We start from the raw sequence: 19,246 nt of genomic DNA, 5'->3' as shown, positions 1-19,246 counted from the left end.
TTTAAGATAAAAAGAAGGGGTTAAACATAAAATAATTGTTAAAAAACCGAGACAAATTCCAATACGAACTAGATATTCGGATGAGATTAAAATTATAAAAAATATCGGGTTTATAATATTGATGTATACTTGTTAAACATAAGAGGTTACTAGGATGTTACAGTTTCAGGTTACTTTTAAATGTCATAATAAATGTATTCTCCTTTTTCTCTATTAGATTTAGATAATAAATGTATTTTCTTTATTTGTAGAATATATTGTGGCTCCTCCAGAAGAAGGCGCTGGTCGCCGAAACGCGCGTCGAGAAAAGCTTTAATTTTGCCACTCATTTTTTATATTTGTGATTTTTGTGATAATAATGATTGTGTTATTTTTTGATATCTGTGATTATTGTATAATTGAAATTATTATGTATTGATAATTGATTCATTATTTTAATGTTTATGTATTGTGATGTATTTGTTTGAATTTTTAACCCAGATCAATCTGTTGAAAGCTTTGTCTGTTTTTAATATGAATATTATTAAATGTTAAATACTGATCCTGTGTAGTCCCACCTCTTTGTTATTTTCTAAAGTTTGACAATTTACAATACCATAGTGCCTAGGTTGTTTTATTTCACTCACATCTGGTTTAAAAACAGTGAATATTGACCAGGATCCTCTGTACAAAATCACAACGCATAATACATAGGTGCAGCAGGGATGTGAGATCATATGCTATAAGATAAGCCGGTTAAAATACAACCATCATTGATAAAATTGCTAAAAGCAACCATACATATAGGAATAAACAAATTATAAAATGTATGCTAAAAAGAACAAAGGGACAGCGATGGAAGACATAGGGCCTGGCTAGAAACAAGCTTACCATTCGGCGGTTCCTAATACTATTCAACCCCCTAAAAACTACTTTAGATAAACCCGGCGAATATGCCACATACAATTTAGGAAGCGTGAAACAGCAAAAACAATTGGTGGGTGGGTGTCATACTTTAGGACTCTATAGTCCTCCATAGCTTGCACAAAACAATTTTTTTTACATAGTTGGATTAACCAACGCTTGCACGGAAGCCGATAGGCGGGACAGAGAAGCAAAACATGTAATTCGGACTCTGCCTTGTATTTATAAGCTGGGCATTCACCCGTTTGGTCTCTCACCCATTTACTGGTGTATGCAGCCAGTGGTAGAGGCCCCAATCTCAATTGCATGTACAGTTTCCAAGTCAATGGGGGTTGAACAAAGTCTAAAAAGCTTTTCAACATATATACATCCTTTACCGTTAGAAATTCTGCGGTTAAACGACCGCTTGAGATGGATTCTCGGGTGGACGTTAGGTTGGCTGCTCTGTATAGATTAACTAAGTCCAGCCTGGAAAGCTTAGTACACGAAGTCACAGGCGTGCTCCACAGATCCGGCTTGCCCAACTTAGATGCAAGGTTCCTTATGTGGGAAAGCCACGGGATTTTCTTTGTAGTGGAAATGTTTAAAAGCTCAGTTAGTTCATCCCTGAAATCAGACAGCTCTGGGGTTACCCAAAACCTCCACCAAAATGTTAAGGGTCTCAAGGCAATTTCTTCATCAAGCGGCCTCAATCCGAGGTCCATTCGAAGAGGAATTAGGGGGGTGCTGGAGGGTAAGCCTAGTAGCTGGCGCATTAAGTTATTCTCCACCTTTGTCAAATTGCTAGTGGGGCAATTGTAGATAAATAGTTATGGCAAAAGATTTTCTTATTTATGCAGTCACCTATATATATGTTGAACATAGAATAATATGACCATAAGTCATATATATAGATGTTTAAGTGTACAGTAATACATAGGATTTATTGCAACTGATATCACACACAAGTATCCAAAACTCGCTTAACTTAGTTATGGCATGTTATTAAAAGGCTCTGGTATTTTACTGCTATAGAAGTATCTAAGAGACCCACTGTGACATTAACAAAAAGTAACTTTAAACTATGTATGCTCCTATACAACCGTGCACACCCACAAACCCACTCCCCTCACAAGTATGTTTCACTAAGGGCCTTATTTACATGGGCGTAGGAACTGTGGGGGACGCAGGGGACATATCCCCCCAGATTTTGGAGTGGGGGGACACAGGGGACAAGGGTGGGGGGGACGAGGGGTCAAACAAATTTCCCATCTACCTCCTGAGAGGGAGATTGGCAGGCCATTAGCGCACGAAAAAAGTGCGAGAGGTGCTGCGTGACCTAATGGCCCTGCACTTGACCTGGCGCCTCTCCAGTTACCTGTCTGTGAGCCGTCAATGATCCGATAGTCACAGCATAAGGTGACGTCAGAAGCCACTCACCCCCCTGCCTCTGCCCTTTTGAACTCTTTGTGTGGCGCAGCACCCCTGAGGCTCCGGGAATTATTTAGTTCTCACCTCAGCTGCCTGTAGCCAGTGCTCTGGTTGATTTTCTGGCTGACCTGACCTCGTCCTCGGACTCCTCGCCTCGTCTGTTACCGGCTTGAAGACGGACAGGCAGCAGTGCTCCCACGAAGTGTGAGGTTCCTCGTGCGTGAGTACCTATCCCATTAAAGTGACTGACGTTCAGTTAACTTGTAAGTAGGGGCAAGGGCTGTTACACTGCATTGCCAGTGGCGCCTGGTGACATTTGAAAGTGGTGGGGGTGTGAGGTGTACAAGTTGTGACTGAGTGCACTATGGCGAGCTAGCACAGCAAGCGAACCTTACTTGCCCTGCTAATGGCTGAAGGGAATAACAAAATGTGCATATGACATTACCATGCAAAAATAACTGCTCATTTTCCCCATGGGCTGCTTAATGCTGGATAGAGTCAAAACACAATTATCTTCATGTATTAACCGGAGTGCAATAATTTGGTAGGATGCACACATATAGAGTAGGCAAAATAGAGATTTGGCAGGGAAAGCGCACTATTGATTTATGGCACTCTTCAAAGTACCACAAGCCTGATCCCTCACCAGCACGCTAGTCCTTTTTTTTCACCTCCTCAGAGCCGTTGTGTTCTCTTCATACCTCCTTGTGATTTCTCTTTCTGAACGCAGCTACCCCACACTCCTTTCTATCCTCTTGAATTCTGTCTCAAAACTCTGCTTGCCCTTTGATCTACAAAGATCCTTCTCTTGGTCCTCTACGTCTCTCTATTCAGCTCTGCCTCGCATCTCTCGGTGATGCGGATCACTCGGGCCCTTCTGTAGCTCAAAAGTACCTATCCGTCTGCACACATCTGCGCCCTACCTAGGGGTCAAAAGCTGTGACCTTGGATTTCACAGAGGGTCAATGATTGTAAATATCCTTACAATCATTTTGCTAACAGCAGAAAAGGGGCAAGTGCTCTGTTTGCATCAGATCCCCCCATTCCAAATAGGTCTCACGAAAACCTTTGCCATCTGCCAAATTTTAGGGCAGCCATGCCAGCCCTTTCGAAAAATATAAATGCACACACAGATACATGCATATACACGCCGAAACGAACGTCAATAGCATGTGTTTGCATATGTATTATTCATTCTAGGCCTGATTGCATTTTTATTAATCAGTGGTCTGACAAGTGTAAATTATTAGTTAACACAAAGTTGTGATAATCGTAAAATATCCCGTAATCATTCCTGGACAATAATTTATTCCACACATTACAAGCACCTCTCCAACCTGACCGGGGGTGACCTATTCATAGGACACCCTCACGCCGCACGGCCACCAGCTGTCGCGTGTGCCCCCCGCCTGCCGCTGCTCTCAGCCTCACTGAGCCTTCCCGCCCTCGGGCCACGCCCCCGCCGCCGCTCGTTGCTTCCCGCATCTCTGCCATTCTGTTGCTTCGTTATTACATTGTACTGTATTTCTGCTTTAAAATCTTTGCTTTCCTGTGCTAGCATGGGTGTCCCCCCCTGTGCTGTTGTCCCCTACACCCACCCGCCCCGCTCCCCGCTTCCCGCTTCCCGCCGACGGGAGTGTGGACACGCCCCCTTCCTCCCCGCTCCTGCCTCCCAGCTGCTCCTCCCTCCCTGCACTTGGCCATAAAAGGCGACCGTGCGGCACAAGTGAGTGTGACCTATTCATAGGACACCCCCTCGCCGCACGGCCACCAGCTGTCGCGTGTGCCCCCCGCCTGCCGCTGCTCTCAGCCTCGCTGAGCCTTCCCGCCCTCGGGCCACGCCCCCCGCCGCCGCTCGTTGCTTCCCGCATCTCTGCCATTCTGTTGCTTCGTTATTACATTGTACTGTATTTCTGTTTTAAAATCTTTGCTTTCCTGTGCTAGTATTGGTGTCCCCCCCCTGTGCTGTTGTCCCCTACACCCACCCGCCCCGCTTCCCGCCGACGGGAGTGTGGACACGCCCCCTTCCTCCCCGCTCCCGCCTCCCAGCTGCTCCTCCCTCCCTGCACCTCGCCATAAATGGCGACCGTGCGCACGCGCAGCGTTGACGTGCAGTGGGCGCGCCGATTGTGCGCCGAAGGCGCGCCAAAGGTAAGCCCGTCTGCGCCCGTCCGCGCCTGGACCGAGCCCAGTGCCAGGACCCCTGGCTCCCGCCGACACCAGCCCACCCGCCGGACCTACGACGCCACCGAACTCTACGCACTCAACGCCGGTAGAACCCCATGGCTGCTATCGAGCCACCCCGAGACGCACCCACGGACCCTTCTGCTGCCACTCCTGCTAATTCACCTGCATTCGGACCTGCGCCACACCAGCACCGACCAAACCAAACTCCAGCAGCAACCACCTCAAGTGCATCCTGCTTAACACCCGCTCCGTCCACAGACACACCGTCGAGCTCTGGAACCTGCTCGACACCACAGCCCCAGACGTCGCCTTCCTCACGGAAACATGGATGAATGCCTCCTCAGCACCCGACATCGCCATCGCCATCCCGGACGGCTACAAGATCATCCGGAGGGACCGCATCAACCAGACAGGAGGAGGCATCGCCATCGTCCACAGGAACACCATCCGCATCACGACCAACACCGACGACACCCTCGCACCCGCCGAACACCTGCACTTCCAGATCCACATAAACCCCAAGACCACCCTCCGCGGCACCCTCATCTACAGACCCCTGGGACCACGCACACAATTCAGCGAAGACATCGCCGACTTCATCAGCCCGCACGCCCTCCCCTCCGCTGACTACATCCTCCTCGGGGACCTCAACTTCCACCTGGAGAACAACAACGACCGCAACACCACCACCCTGCTGGACAACCTCGCCAACCTCGGCCTTAAACAACTGGTGACCACCCCCACCCACTACGCCAGACACACACTCGACCCCGTCTTCTCATCCAGCAAGGATATCGCCTTCAGCCACGCCACCGGACTCCACTGGACGGACCACAGCTGCGTCCACTTCAGCTTCAGTAGGACCACGATCCACCACCACCAGCAACAGGTTGCACGCAGAAGCTGGAACAAGATCACAGCCGACCAGCTCGCGACCTCCCTGAGCATGAACCCTCCCACCAGCGCAACGAACCCAAGCCAGGCGGCCATCAACCTCGCGAAGTGGATCAGCAACTGCGCAGACGACCTCGCCCCCCTGAAGACCCCGCCTAGCAGACCCGGCAGCAAGAAAGCCCCATGGTTCACCGACGAACTCAAGAGCTCCAAGAAGAACTGCCGAGCCCTCGAGAAAGCCTGGCGCAGAGACCCAACACCGAACAACATGACTGCCCTCAAGCTCGCCACCCGAAAACACCACCAACTGATCCACGCCACCAAGAAAACGGCATTCAAGGAACGACTGGACAACAACTGTCAGGATTGCCCCTTCCGATCACTCGGTTACATTTAGACCTGCTAATCCAAGTGATGTTACTGGAATGGTAATGGTCCTGGCAAGTCTGCAGCGACATGGGTTTGGGCGAATCATTTCAACTCCTGCCAAGCGCTGGTCTCAATTAGTGCATAGGAGATTGATTCGCGGCATTTGCAAGGATCCCAAGATGGCCGCCGGTGTTGCCAAACCGGTTGCCGGTCTAGTTGCTCATTAGAAATGACCGAAGTTGTTGTCGCGCGCTTACTGATTTTCATCTGCGCACTTCAACTGTTCGTTTCCCCAAAGCGGCTGTCTATTCTCCTGCGGCGCTTCAGTTTTCGTATTTCAGGCGGTTCGTGAGTATAATTTTCCTCACGAGGCATTTCCTGCTTACCGCATTAATGGTGAGATATTTCAGTAATCTCCTTTGGTGATTTTTGTATACATTTTCTTCGACAAGGAAGGTGACAGTTCGTCACAGGAATTTTTGGCCAATTGAACTCAACTTCTAGTGACTCTTAACTAGAGATATCCGAAGGCCAGTTTCTAAGTTAATCCAGAGACTCTTGTACTCGCAACTAAATAGAGACTTTTATTCAAAGTTTGTTTGGCATTAAGAAGATGACACCAGTCCATTAGAGTATCTACAAGTAGGTGTGCATTATATATATATATATATATATAAAGATACTTACCACCTTTAAAGAAGACTCCTCGACTCTTCGACTTCTGGTGTTGAATTTCAAGGTTCCAGTTTAAAGACTGTTAAGACTTAGTTTAGGTAACCAGATTCAGAAGCCCCATGTAGTCAGGTCAACAGTGAAAGCGAGTGGAGAATAACCAGGTGTTTTATGTTCTAGGTACACTACCACAGAAAGTAAGACAAAAACCAGTACAAGAACTCAGTAGAGATTCGCTAGCCACCCTGAAGGTTAAGGTAACATAGACATACGGTTTAGAGTCTAATCTTAGTACTAAGAGTTGCAATTATATGTATGTATGAAGTTGGTTGCATAATAACTCTCTTGACAGGAAGAAGTACAGAGCTGATTTCAATCTCCCTTCAGGCAAGAAGACGTGGCGTGTTTCTCTCTCTCTCAATCCACTTCCCCTTTCCCCCCTCCTTGCTGTCAGAATCTACACGATTTTGATAATGAGGTGTGGGAGTTAGAGGCTTAGCATCGGCTCCTGCGGAATTCATTGTTGGAACTCAGGTACTTGACAGATTGAAGTGCCAAAAGAACCAACTTCCGCTTGAGCAGGATGGCTGAAGGGATTGATTTAAAGTCGTTAGCCACAGTTTTAGATGGTATTCAAGCGCAATTGAATGACACAATGTTAGAAAATCAAATTCTAAAGGAAGAGATAAAGAGGTCTAATCAAGAGACTCAGTTTTTGCGAAAGAGAGTAGATGAATTATCGACTGCGTCTGTAGTGGGTCATAAGGGCAGTAAACCTCAAACTTTTGCTCCAGCCCCCTCAACAACAGAATTAACCACTCAGGTAATCCATGCAATGTCCCCTACTATACCCTTGGCTGCTCCAGAGAGGTTCAATGGGGATCCGCATAAGGCCCAAATCTTTCTCACACAATGCTCATTGCATTTTCTTTGTAAACCAGTCATATTTAAAGAAGGCCAGTCGAAGGTGGCTTTCATGTTGTCCTACCTGAGCGGTGATGCAGCGTCTTGGTCAATGCCGTTAGTAAATAAAGATGATCCGATTCTGTATAACTTTGATAACTTTAAAAAGGAATTTCTGCGAATTTTTGATCGTCGTTCAGTATCGCAAACCACTGGCAATGAGTTGTTAGATCTAAAACAAGGAAATCGAGGTGTGGCGCCGCGGCCAGGGCGACTAACTCCGGAATCTGGGTATCACGGTTCGATCCCCGGCACCGGCGGCAGATTAGCCCAGCACCATGTGACTCTGGGCAATAGCTTGCTTAATCTTCCCGTCGGCCCCCAGCGCCTAGAGACCCTTACGGGTGATTGTGCGCTTTACAAATGTGGATTTATTATTTATTATTATTATTATTATTATTATGTATTATTATTATTATTTATTTATTATTTATTTATTATTATTATTTATTATTATTATTATTTATTACTATTTATTATTATTATTATTATTATTATTATTATTATTATTATTATTTATTATTTAATATTATTTGGTTGCCAATCTGGCACAATTCAATAAACTTATTGTAGAGACAAATTGGCCGGAGGCGAAGCGAGCTTCAATTCTTTATCGTGGTCTCAAAGATGAACTGAAGGATTGTCTGGCTCAAATACCTAGCAGACCTACGGAGGTTTCAGAGTTGATTGACCTGGTCTTGCAAATTGATCAGCGACAGGGAGAACGAAAAGGTGAAAAACGGAAAGAAGGTAGAACCTTTACTCCTCGTTTTGATCGCAGCAAGTTCGAGGGCTTGAGGACCAAGGAAGTCCAGTCTGAGGAAGAGCCAATGCAGATAGGTTCAGTTCGGGGACCCCTTTCTAAAGAGGAAAGAGAAAGAAGACGGGCTGGAAAGTTATGTCTATACTGCGGTGATTCGGGACATTTCCTGAAAGATTGTCAAAAGAAACCCAAGAGTCAAATTCCGTTAAAAGACAGGCTCCACCAGTAAAAGGGGTTGCCCTGGTGGAAGCGAAGGAATAGTCAACTCCAGAGACACAATCAGCAGCAAATACATTGCAATCGGCAGCTCCCCATTTAATTGTGTTGAGCAGAATAGAGTTTGGGAAAAAAGGTCAGGAAGACATTTCAGTGATGATACATTCCGGAGCAACGGGGAATTTCTGTGACATTGGGTTTGCAAAAGAATTGGGAATTCAATTTATCAAGAAGGAGAGACCTGAAACAGTTCGTGCTGTCGACGGCACCAGTTTGTCCTCAGGACCCATTATTTATCATACAGAGGAGATTCGTTTGTTTGGTCCAGGGGAGCATGAGAGTGTTTTGAATTTCAGTCTCATTGACGCTCCTCAATTTCAGTTCATTCTGGGTCTCCCATGGCTAACAGAACACAACCCAAAGATTGATTGGGCTAAGAGAACTATCCAAATGAATTCTGAATATTGCTTAAAGAATTGCAAGCATGTGCATACTGAGGAGGTTACAATGTCTTCATGTTGTTTGCTTGCCAGTTCAGCTTCCTCCATTTGCTCCGTTTCAGTTCAAGAAATACCAGTGGAATACGCCGACTTGTCTGCAGTCTTCGATGAGGTGGAGGCTAATAAGTTGCCACCTCATCGGGACTATGATTGTAAAATTGAGCTTGAACCGGGAACTTCATTACCCTGTAGTCGCATCTACGCACTCACGGAAAAAGAAAATCAACATTTGAAGGAGTATATTGACCAATACTTGACAAATGGGTTTATCACACCTTCCACATCTCCTGTTTCTTCGCCGTTATTTTTCATTCCAAAGAAGGATGGCAATTTAAGAACTTGTATCGATTATAGAGCGCTGAATTCTGCAACAAAGAAAAACCGATATCCATTGCCCTTAATCTCAGAGTTGCTAGACCAAGTAAAAGGGGCCAAATATTACACCAAATTAGATCTGCGTGGTGCTTACCACTTGGTCCGGGTAGCTGAAGGAGATGAATGGAAGACTGCCTTCCGCACTCGATTGGGGCTTTTCGAATATCAGGTCATGCCTTTTGGACTCTGCAACGCTCCTGCAGCCTTTCAGCACTTTGTAAATGATGTATTACGGGAGTGTTTGGATCGATTTGCAGTCGTCTATATTGACGATATTCTAATTTTCTCTGAGAATCTTGAGGAGCATATTGAACATGTACGGTGGATATTGAGGAAATTATTGGAGCACCAGTTATTTGTCAAGTTGGAGAAATGTGTGTTCCATGCTCAACAAGTGGAATTCTTGGGGTTTGTACTCTCTCCTGATGGTATTGCTATGGATGAATCTAAGGTGAAGGCAGTGGAGAATTGGCCGTCCCCTCTCTCAGTAAAACAGGTGCAGAGTTTTATTGGCTTTGCTAACTTTTATCGACGTTTCATCGAAGGATTTTCGGAGAAAGTTGCCCCTTTGACGAAGTTGTTGAAGAAAGGAGCTAAATTTGTTTGGTCCGAGGAAGCTGAGAACGCCTTTAAGAATCTCAAAAGTAAGTTTATCTCTGCTCCGATACTGCGACATCCCAACCCTGAAGAACCATTTTTTGTGGAAGCCGACGCTTCAAATTCAGCTTTAGGAGGAATCTTGTCTCAACGAGACAAGATTACTGGACAGCTTCATCCTGTGGCCTTTCGCTCTCGCAAGTTGACTCCTGCAGAGTTAAATTATTCAATTGCAGACAAAGAACTGCTAGCAGTGTAGGATGCATTTCGTGAGTGGAGGCATTATCTCTTGGGTGCCAGGCATGAGATCACTGTATATACAGATCATCGAAATCTTCAATTTTTGAAATTGGCTCGAACTTTGACTCCAAGACAATTGCGATGGTCACTTTTCTTTGCAGACTATAATTTTATTCTCACGTATAAGCCTGGGTATAGCAACGGGAAGGCGGATGCCCTGTCACGTTTGGATATCAAGGATAACGCTTCAGCTCCACAGACTGAGTTAATCATTCCCAGAGAAAGAATTATTGGATTGGTTCAATTTGCGGATCTCGAAGAACGTTTAAATCAAGAATTTGCCTCTTTAAATCTTGCAGAATGGGAACAGCAAAGTGAGAGTCATGAGATAAAGGATGGTCGACCTTTCGTTCAAGGGAAACTTTTTGTTCCAACTGAAGAATTACAAACTGTGATTATTCAACACTTTCATGATGAACTGTTGTCTGGTCATAAGGGTACTAAAAAGACTCTGGAATTGATTCGACGAGAATTTTGGTGGCCATCAATGGAAGCTCAGGTGGGACAATATGTGGCCTCTTGCGAACAATGTTTTAAGGGAAAAACTGCCCGGCAGGCTCCTCAGGGGTTATTGTTACCATTGCCACCCGCATCAAACCCTTGGCATACTGTATCCATGGATTTCATTGTTGAACTTCCCTCTAGTCAGGGTTTTACAGTAATCTGGGTGGTGGTAGACCATTTCACAAAGATGAGCCATTTTGTACCTTTGCATTCCCTTCCCAATGCCCCTCAATTAGCTGAACTTTTCAATCAACACATAGTGAGAGCGCATGGTATTCCTAGAGTGGTTATTTCTGACAGAGGACCACAATTTGTATCTTGATTTTGGAGATCTTTCTTGAAAAGATTGGACATCGATTCTCGTTTGTCTTCCAGTTTCCATCCGGAGACTGATGGTCAAACGGAACGGGTGAATCAGGAACTGGAGCAGTACTTGCGATTGTTTCTGATGGACAATGAATCTGAGTGGCCGGAAATCCTTTGGGCGGCTGAATTCGCATATAATAATGTGGTTCATGCTAGTACAGGATTTTCCCCTTTTTACCTAAATTTTGGTAGGCATCCCAACACCATGATAGGTAAACAAGACAGTGAAGTCCCTGCCGTAGAGGAAGTGATACAGAATCTACAACAAGTCCATAAGCAGGCCACAGTTAATTTAAATAGGGCCAAGGCTTCTTATAAGAAGTATGCTGATAAGAAAAGACGTCCTAGTCCTAGTTATGAAATGGGAGATCAGGTTTGGGTTTCTACACGTAATCTGAGATTAAAAGGGAATAGAAAATTTCAGCCAAGGTTTATAGGTCCCTTCTCGGTAGAAAAGGTGATCAATCCTGTCTGTGTGAAATTACAGCTTCCCTCAAAATTTAAGATTCATTCGGTTTTTCATGTTTCCTTATTAAGGAAAAGTCCTCCCAACTTAAGACAGAAAGGCCCGCCAGATACAGTGCAGTTTCAGTCTGAAGAAGAATATGAGGTAAAACAGATCTTAGATTCCAAGATTAGGAAAAATACGTTATTTTATCTATTTTATTTTTATTTTTATTTTGAGAGTTTTATACAGCGCGAACAAGATCTTTGCAGATATCAGAGCGCTTTACAAGTAAGAATACAAAGTAAAAATACAAGGTAAGAAGCGTATATACAAAGTAATATATGAGGTAGTTAGGTACAAGGTGCTAGTTACATGGGTAGGTCAAAGGACATGAGGTAGGTCACAGGTGTGGTAGTGTAGGTACACTGAGTATAGACAAACAATTGTGTCAATAGCATAAAGTGCAATAACAGGGAGCATATACTTGCTTAAGCGTGTTTAGAGTATTTAGAGTTTAAAGGTGGGCCTAGTTGAGGTGGGTGTGTGCAGGATGTATAATCCCACAGGTGCGATAGTAGAAGGGAAGTAAGGATCGTTGAGGTGGAGAGGGTAAAGTGTGCAAAGTCAACCAGGTGCGTCAACAATATAACAATATACATAATCAACCAGGTGCATCACACATTATAACAAAATACAAAGATTGAGCGTGTACAATTACGTAATTCGATAATACAGGGTATAGATTCATGTGATACTCATGTGACATTCATAGTGATACGTAGAATAGGTCATGTGTATTTTGCCATGAGGATCGCTTTAACTTCATTCTTAAAGATTGTGTTGGAGGAGATGAGCCTTGTTTCAGGAGGGAGTGCGTTCCAGATCCTGGGTGCCATACCTGAAAAGGAGCGTTTATACGTTTTTTCTTTCCGAAATCTTCTAGGTTTCAGCAGAAGATTGCTTGTGCTCCTAGTAGTTCGGGAGCCACCCGAAATTGTCAACTTTTGAGTGAGGTAGGCGGGTGAATTCAGATGCACAGCCTTGTGTGTCATGCATGCGATTTTCAGTTGAATTCTGGCTTCAAAAGGTAGCCAGTTCAGTGATTTAAAGTCCGGGGAGATATGCAAGTGTTTTTTTGAGCCTGTGACGAGTCTCGCTGCGGCGTTAAGGGACGCTCTTAGGGGTGCCGTTGTAGTTAGGGGGAGCCCGCAGAGGGCGGTGCTACCGTATTCTATGTGCGGGATGACTATAGATTGTACTGCAGTTTGGAAGTCTTTGGCCGGAAGGAAGGGTTTAAGTTTTCTCAGGGTATTGATTTGGAAGTTCGCTCCTTTGGTTGCTTTGCTGATGTGCTGCTGCATGTTGAGATTGGTGTCAAGTGTTATGCCTAAAGATTTAGCTGAGTCTACTACGATGGGCTGTACATTTAGAGCCGTTAATTGCTTAAGCCATATTTGAGCCGTGGATATTTTAGCGGGAGGTGAGATCAGGAGGAACTCGGTCTTCAGAGCATTGAGTTTGAGGTGATTCTCTGCAAGCCAGGATTGGGTGTTTTTGATCGTGGTGTTCAGCAGCATGATGTCCTTGGGAGATTGTATTTTGAGATAAAGTTGGGTGTCGTCGGCATACATGTGAAAGTGCACATTAGAAGCCTGTAGCAACGTGGTGAGCGGTTCCATAACTAGGTTGAACAGTGTTGGGGAGAGGGAGGATCCTTGAGGGACGCCTAGCGATACCGGTACCGGAGAGGACAGCAGGTTGTTGCTTTTGATTCTTTGTGTCCGGTTGTGTAGAAATGAGGTGAACCACTTTAGAACAGTCCCAGATATGCCCATTCTTGTGTTTAACAGTTCGAGTAAGTTCTCATGTTTAACTGTATCGAATGCTGAGGAGAGATCCAGAAGGATGAGGAGACAGGTATCGTTTTGGTCTAGGATTTGGAGGGCATCGTCCACTATGTGAGTCATGGCAGTTTCGGTACTGTGCCCTGCTCGGAAGCCTGACTGATGAGCGTTTAGGAGATCAAACTTATCTATGTGTTTAGTCAGTTGTAGTTGTACGCATTTTTCCAACAGTTTAGCGAGAGTGGGAATGTTTGTGATAGGGCGGTAATTGTTTAGATCAGTGGGGTCTGCGGTTGGTTTTTTTAGTAGCGGTGTGACTTGCCCTACTTTGAGGGCGTTAGGGATGGATCCTTGTTGAAGAGAGCTATTGATAATCTTAGACCAGAGTGGGAGAAGCCAAGGGGAAAAGTCTTTTACAGCGTTAGCAGGAAGGGGGTCAGAGAGGTGATTGGAGGGTTTCAAGGCGCTGAGCAGTCTGCCAATTTCTTCTACGGAGTAAGTGTCAAAGGATGACCAGGTGGCATTGTTCTTTGGTTGAGGTATTGCTGTGTGTCGGGGGTTGGAGTACAGGGCAGCGTCATTGAGGAGATCGCTTCTTATTCTCTCAGTTTTTTGGATAAAGAAGGCAGAGAAGTCTTCGCGGGAAGGAGAAACGACCATGGAGCTGATTGTCTGGGGATGCTCTTTGGATTGTGTTCTGACCAACTCAAACAGCCTTCTTGGACGGTTTTTAGCCTGGGCGAGCTGGAGGCTGAAGAAGTCTCTTTTTGAGCGTTTTATTTTCCTGAAGTAGGCGTTTCTCTGTTTCTTTAGACTTTTTAGGTGCACTGCAGAGGGGGCTGACCTCCAGGTGCGCTCTGCCATTCGCATCGCCCGTCTATCCTCATTGAGGCTTCCGTCATACCATGGGTTGGAGGTCTTCTTGGACGAGATTCTTTTCAGTTGCAAGGGCGCCACCTCATCGATTATTGTGGACATAGTATTGAGATAGAAGTCAGTCAGAAGTTGAACGTCTGTATCGCCGGGAGGGGGAAGTAGCCTATTGCAGCTGTTAGGTGGTAGGGTGTTTGGGTTGAGTTTCTTCCAGTCTCTTTTCCACACTTTGTGCTTAGGTGGTTGAACTGAGTTAAGTCTGGTTTTTTCCTTGATGATGAAGGAGACAATATGGTGATCTGACCAGTCACAAGGTTGGATTGACTCCAGTTGAATAGCGCCCTCTTTGGAGATGATGAGGTCAAGGGTAGAACCTCTCTTATGGGTCGGGCTGTTGCATATTTGGTTGAGATCAAGTGCGTTGAGAAAGCTTTTGAGGCTGTTTACCACTGTGTCACTGTTGTCATTCCAGTGGAGATTGAAGTCGCCAAGGAAAATTTGGGTGTGCTGTCGTCCTGAGTTGGCTGTAATTGTATCCATGAGTTGTTGGACGAAGGAGAAATTGTCCCCAGGTGGGTGGTATATAATGTGTAGTGAGCATACCGGTTTGCTTTTGCTGTTGATATCAAGGCAGAGGTATTCACAGGAGGTAAGAGAGGAGACGGTCACTTTGGAGACTGAGAGGTTGCTTCTGTAGATGCAGGCAATTCCACCTCCTATCTTTTTGTCCCTGTCAAGTCTAATGATACAGTAGTTGGGAGGGACTAGGATATCCAGTATAGGTGTGGAGGAATCAGACAGCCATGTTTCGGTCAGAATGGCTAGGTCCAGTTCCAGGGACATGATGAGGTCGGCGACCTCCATGGAATGCCTTTGGGCCGATCTGCAGTTGAGAAGTATGCATTTAAGGCTAGGGGTGCAAAGGGTGGAGGATGATTCCAAAACGAGGGGTACATTAGTGAGGTTGTTGGGGACAGTGCCTCTGTTGTTATCCTTTTGGTGCCTGAGGTGGTTGGATATAATCGTTGGGATGGACATGTTGTTGGTAGCAAGTGGCTTTTGGGGAGCCGGGTCGTAAGAGTGGAGAAGGTTGTGTACGTCAAGGTCAGAGATCGTGTTGGTGGTGCGTCTGGGGCGATTGGTGGTATTGCAAGAGGGGGTAGAAGTCCAATGTGGGGAAAGATGTGTGATGAGGCGAGTAGGAGGTGTGGAGGACGTGTTGTTAGGTGTAGAAGAAGGAGGAGTATTGCGCTTGATAGTACTGAGATTGCAATTGTTATTGCGATTGTTGGTGTTGCGAGGGGGGATAGAGGTCCGGTGTGTGGAGTGTTGTGTGGTAGGGTGGGTAGGCGGTGAGGGGGACATGGTGTTAGGTGCGGTAGGGGTGGTGATGGGGGGGGGTGTCTGATGGGGTGTGTGAAGAGCAACTCTTTAATGGAATGAAATTCTTCTTTCAATTGGAGAAGGGTGGACGTAATAATGTCCAGGGTGATGATGGGCGCGGTGTTGGGGGAGGGTACTGGCGCTGAACCGGCGAGTACGTTGACAGGGGGCAGTCCGGGTGGAGAGGCGGAGCCGATGTGGGTGTTGGGGGCGTTAGCGAGAGGATAGGTGTTATTGGGAAGCGCATCCGTGCTAGGGGGGGAAGGTAATAAGGGGGCGATGTGAAGGCTGGCTGTTGTGGGGGAGGAGGTGGAATATTGAGGAGTGAGCGAGGGGGGTGGGAGGTTGAGGGAGGGATGCAGGCTAGGCGTGGCGGGAGTGCTAAGTGTGGGGGGGGGCGGAAGTCGGAGAGAGAGTCATGTTGTGTGGGGTGCCATTGGGGGAGGAAGGGTGCTCTGAGAAGAAATGTGCGGGGGAAGGTACGGGGTGCAGAGTGTGGGGGGGGAGACAGGAGAATGTGCGGAGGTACGGGGGTTAGTAGGGGGGCTGGGAAAGCGAGTGGTGTGTGGGGGGACCAGGTCTATGTCTGTGTATGAGGGGCGGGGAGGGTTAGCTGAGACGGGCAGGTGATTGATTGTGGAGCAGGGTGTGAAGGTGAGGTGCGTGTCTTCTTGCTGCTGACCTGGGTTAGGAGAGTTAAGGGTGGGAGCTGTGACGTTAGGAGAGGTAGGACAGGGGGTGATATGCGTGTAAGTCCGAGGATTGGAAAGGTGCTCTTTGAGAGAGGGGAACATGTTGTCGAGTAGTTCCAGGTTCCTGTCTGTCGCTTGAATTAAGACAATCCCGTTGTTGTATATAGTGACGGTGGTTCTGCCTGGGAGGAGTTGGGACGATGTGATGGAGAGTGTTAGGCCATGTGCGGATTTCCTGGAGGTGGAGACGGTGAATAGGGCGAGGAACACTTTTTTCCATTGCGCTCTACGTGTGGTGTGGAAAATGATGTCGGTGTTCAAGGGTCCATTGACCGTTGAGAAGTAGGTGTCGGCAAAGGGTGTTTCTGGGTGAGACCTAAGGAAGTCGTGTTTAAAGCGTTTAGTAGCTTTTTTGGTGAGCACGGGAGGGTAGTTTATTTTATATGTGTGTTTGCCGCTGAGCTCCATGTTGGTATGGTGGCAGTATAGCGCAGGGGTTGGTGAACCCTAGTGATATGCCGGAGCAAGATGCACATGCAAGCACAGCAGGCTATCAGGATCAGGGATGGCACTAGCGGGCAGAAAATACACTAGTGAGACGATAGGCATATGTGCAGTCGATGCATTACATGAAGGATAGGTAAAGTGAATACAGGTGAGTACAGGTAATGCAGTGCGTTTGCAGAGACAATCACAATAATGCTTACAATATGCTTACAATAATGAACCAAATAAGTGAGGTAGCGAACAGTGAATGATAGGGATAAAGGTGAGGAAGGTGCAGTTTACAACATATACAATATACAAATAGGGCTAAACTACTAATGAATTACTGGATCTAATATAGGTGCAAACAAATTACTGCAATAACAAGTATGACACTAGTGAGCAGCCGGTAGAATATGAGGTAGAATATGAGGTAGCAATCAGTGCACTGTCGGTGAGGAAAAGTGGAAATGGGTGTAGGTTACATAACATGTAGAATACCAATAGTAATATAATACTGCAGTAGAAGGCAGACACTCAAGCACACCAAGAACACCAGGTTACATGAAGTGTAAAATACAATAGTAAGTTAATACTGCAGTAAAAGGCAGACACTTAAGCACCCAAAGGTTTAAATACAGAGCTATGTAAAGTCTGTCTGTGGTACCGATAGTAAATAATATTCAGAAAGACTAGTCCATGATGGCCGCCAAAGGGAGAAAGAGTAGTCTAAAAATGGCCGCCAAGTAGGGAGGATAGAGTCATTAGTCCTCTTTTAGTTGTTGCTGTTTTCATAGCAGGGCAGAGCAGTTTCAGATTCTATTCCGTCTGGCTCAGGGTCCTGCATTCCATGGGGAGTCTTATCTCAGTTTTGTTATCTAAAGTGGAGCTGCTGAGGGGCCTCGTGGGTTCAGGCGGTACAGGGGGGGATTGAGTGCTCAGTTTATGGCCCCGGCCATTTTGAACAAAAGAGGTTTTTTCAAAATGAATGAATAAGAAAAACGAGTGGGGCAAAATAAGTAACTAATCCAGCAAAAACGATTGGGGCACAGTAAATACCTTTATCAGCCTTCACTTCGTCATGCGTTCTGCGCAATCTAGTGGATTGGAAAGGTTTTGGTCCTGAGGAAAGAACTCGGGAACCAGAGGTCAATATTCATTCACCCAGATTGCTAAGGGAGTTTCATAAAAGACATCCATTGAAACCCAAAAGAGTTGAGGGAGGAGTTTTGGTGGGGGGTACTGTCAGGATTGCCCCTTCCGATCACTCGGTTACATTTAGACCTGCTAATCCAAGTGATGTTACTGGAATGGTAATGGTCCTGGCAAGTCTGCAGCGACATGGGTTTGGGCGAATCATTTCAACTCCTGCCAAGCGCTGGTCTCAATTAGTGCATAGGAGATTGATTCGCGGCATTTGCAAGGATCCCAAGATGGCCGCCGGTGTTGCCAAACCGGTTGCCGGTCTAGTTGCTCATCAGAAATCACCGCAGTTGTTGTCGCGCGCTTACTGATTTTCATCTGCGCACTTCAACTGTTCGTTTCCCCGAAGCGGCTGTCTATTCTCCTGCGGCGCTTCAGTTTTCGTATTTCAGGCGGTTCGTGAGTATAATTTTCCTCACGAGGCATTTCCTGCTTACCGCATTAATGGTGAGATATTTCAGTAATCTCCTTTGGTGATTTTTGTATACATTTTCTTCGACAAGGAAGGTGACAGTTCGTCACAGGAATTTTTGGCCAATTGAACTCAACTTCTAGTGAATCTTAACTAGAGATATCCGAAGGCCAGTTTCCCTGTTAATCCAGAGACTCTTTTACTCGCAACTAAATAGAGACTTTTATTCAAAGTTTGTTTGGCATTAAGAAGATGACACCAGTCCATTAGAGTATCTACAAGTAGGTGTGCATTATATATATATATATATAAAGATACTTACCACCTTTAGAGAAGACTCCTCGACTCTTCGACTTCTGGTGTTGAATTTCAAGGTTCCAGTTTAAAGACTGTTAAGACTTAGTTTAGGTAACCAGATTCAGAAGCCCCATGTAGTCAGGTCAACAGTGAAAGCGAGTGGAGAATAACCAGGTGTTTTATGTTCTAGGTACACTACCACAGAAAGTAAGACAAAAACCAGTACAAGAACTCAGTAGAGATTCGCTAGCCACCCTGAAGGTTAAGGTAACATAGACATAAGGTTTAGAGTCTAATCTTAGTACTAAGAGTTGCAATTATATGTATGTATGAAGTTGGTTGCATAATAACTCACTTGACGAGAAGAAGTACAGAGCTGATTTCAAACTCCCTTCAGGCATGAAGACGTGGCGTGTTTCTCTCTCTCTCAATCCACTTCCCCTTTCCCCCCTCCTTGCTGTCAGAATCTACACGATTTTGATAATGAGGTGTGGGAGTTAGAGGCTTAGCATCGGCTCCTGCGGAATTCATCGTTGGAACTCAGGTACTTGACAACAACGCTCACAACAGCAAGGAACTCTTCAACATC

This window comes from Lissotriton helveticus, chromosome 2_1, assembly GCF_964261635.1.
Source record: "Lissotriton helveticus chromosome 2_1, aLisHel1.1, whole genome shotgun sequence".
NCBI classification, from domain to species: Eukaryota; Metazoa; Chordata; class Amphibia; order Caudata; family Salamandridae; genus Lissotriton; species Lissotriton helveticus.
This window is presented reverse-complemented; position numbering follows the sequence as displayed.